This window comes from Penaeus monodon, chromosome 10, assembly GCF_015228065.2.
Source record: "Penaeus monodon isolate SGIC_2016 chromosome 10, NSTDA_Pmon_1, whole genome shotgun sequence".
NCBI lineage: Eukaryota > Metazoa > Arthropoda > Malacostraca > Decapoda > Penaeidae > Penaeus > Penaeus monodon.
The window spans coordinates 53,617,388-53,620,277 of record NC_051395.1 but is presented as its reverse complement, the minus strand read 5'-3'; positions in this window follow the sequence as shown (position 1 = coordinate 53,620,277).

Sequence of the window (2,890 nt, the reverse complement as noted above, 5' to 3'; positions counted from 1 at the left end):
ACCTGACTAGCGGAACGCGAGGGCTGCGGAGAGGGAGGAGGTTCAAGGGGGAGGAGGGCGGAGGGGCAAGGGGGAGGAGGAGAAGAGGGGAAGGGAGGGGAGGAGGTGGTTAGCGTAGTGCCTTCGCCTTTGACTTTCTCTCGGGAAATTGGATCCATGTGTGTGTACGTGCGTGCGTGTGTGATGGCATCTTAATTGCCTGGCACCACAATGAGATAAGGGGAAGGAGGGAGGGAGGGAGGGAGGGAGGGAGGGGACATGTGGCACGGATGGGCACGTGGCGACGAAGACGAAGACGACGACGACGATGCCCTAATCGGCGAGACGGCGCGTCTTTCCCTGAGCCCTCCCTCCCTTTGCAACGGGCGGGTGGGGGGAGGGGCGTCGGCCTTATTTAACCCTGCGCAGGACGGCCGTACTAATCGAATTGTTCTTCGAAGATGTAAATAACAATTGGGCTTTCCCCTCGTGATCCTCCTCCGACGGGCGCGGCGCCGTGAGCTCCTTCGACTCTCCTCGAGGGAGAGACCTCTTCGGGAGGGCCCTCATGGGGGGGCCTCCCTCCCCCCTCTCCTCCCCTCCCCCGACTTCGCACCTCGACACGCCCCCGCCGGACCACCGCGACGACACGGGGGCGCCCCTGCAGGATCCAGACCCACGCGTCACGAAGCCGGAGTCCTCTCAGGAACACCCAGGAGGAGAGGATCTCGCGCCTTTTCGCCTCCTGCCTCCACATGCCTCCTCTTGTCTCCTCGCGCCGCCTTCTCGCCTCCTGCCTCCTTCCCTCTCTCAATCCCTCCCTCCCATCCCTTCGTCCTCCCTCCTTCCCGCTCCCTCCCCTCCTCCATCGGCTCTGGTGGTCCTTCCTGTAAGGTGCAGTGCTGAAGGTCACCGTAACAAGTCCCTCCTTATCCGCCTCCCCAGCCGTTGCCTTAAGCAGCTTCTCCCGCTGACCTTCCCGACCTTTCCGGCGGAGGCGATGATCTACGCGTCTACATGCATGAGGGCGGCGAGAGGGCGAGGGGGGAGGGGGGAGGGGGAGGGGGCGAAGGGGCGAAGGGGAAAGGGGGCGAGAGGCCAAGGCGGGCATCCGAACCACGTGCAAATGGGTTGACCAAAGGCGGAGACCCATTTCCATTCCCTCGTCCATTTCTGCCTCCTCCTCCTCCTCTACCTCCTCCTCTTTCCTCCGATTCTTTCTCCTGCTCTCCTATCCTCCTCTTTCCTCCCTCCCTCCTTTCCTCCAGCTTTTCTATCCTCCTTCTTCCTCCCTCCCTCCCTTCCTCTTACTTCTCTCCTTCCCCTTTCATCCTTCCTCCTTCCCCCCCTTCCTCTTCCTAATCTTCCTCACCTTATTCATCTATCTCCTTCCTTCTTCCTTCCTTTCCAACTCCTCCTCTCCCCCCTCCTCCCCCCACCTCCCCCCAACACCCTCAGCACACGTACCTTCTCCCCGGGACCCGACGAAGCCTCGTGGTCGATGGGCATGTCTATCCCGGCAGAATCAGCATCGAAGTCGATAGCCTCTGCCACAGCCGAGCTGGCCATCATGGGGAGGACGAAGGTCGCCTTCTGACACGCTGACTGGACCGTGCATCTATAGGAGGAGGAGACAGGGGGAATTAGAATCGTTATTTACTAAATTTCTAACGAAAGGAGGAGAGAGGGGAAAGTAGAATCATTATTTACAAATGGCTAACTTATATCTATAGGGGGAGGAGAGGAGAAAGAAAACGAATTAGAATCGCATTTAGAAAATGGCTAACTTATAGGGGAAGCAGAAGAGAGAAAAAAATAATAATCAAAATAAATTTTACAAAACGGCTGACGGGTATCTACAGAGGACGATGAGAGAGAGAAAAAAAAAAAATAAAACCAAAATTATCAACGACAGAACCGACTAAATCTACAAAACAAAATAATAATAATAATAATAATAATAATAATAATAATAATCAAAGCAATAATAATAATAATAACAATAATAATAATAATAATAATCAAAGCAATAATAATAATAATAATAATAATAATAATAATAATAATAATAACAAAAGTATAAGCATAATAAAAATATAAAAGAAAATTATATAATTCGCAACGACAGGAAAAAAAATCAGTGAGGGAAAAAATAAAGTAATAAATAATACATCCACATATGTGCCCCGACCACACACGCAAAAAAGGAGAGAGGGAGAGAGAGAGAGAGAGAGAGAGAGAGAGAGAGAGAGAGAGAGAGAGAGAGAGAGAGAGAGAGAGAGAGAGAGAGAGAGAGAAGAAACGGCCACCTCCTTGGCGCGCCCTCCCTCAAAGGGTCGTGGCAACCCCCAACAGCTCCCGACGGCCGCCTGCCGCCTTCTGCCACCATCTGCCGCCATCTGCCAGCGGTCTGGAAGCGCCTCATTTCCTCTCCGTGGCTCTCGCGATTTATTTCCCCGTCGCTGTCGTATCGGAGTCGTCCCCGTCGTCCATCGCCCTCCCTCCTCGTCGGCCGTCCTGCCCGTTCGGTCGTCCGAGCAAGTCTTTGGCTTGGGAGTCGTCTTAAACGGGTCGTTTTGTGGGGTCGGTCGTAGTGAAGAAGTAGCTTGGTCGTCTTAACAAAGTCGTCTTTGTGTTGCAGACGGCCGGGTCACGCTCGTCTCCGCCAGAACAACGACTCAGACAAGATAAGGTCGTCAGGGCCCCTCGCCGCGAGGGAACAAGGTTGCCAAGAGGTCGTCTCCAGGTGTGACTGGCCGTGTCGGGGCGGAGCGACCCGGAAAGTGCGCGCAGGCGTGGGGTGAGAGGGAGGGGGAGGGGGGAGGGGGAAGGGGTTAGGGGTGAGGGGGAAGGGGTGAGGGGGAAGGAGTGAGGGGTGAGGGGGTGGGGGTGTTGGGGAAAGGGGGAAGGG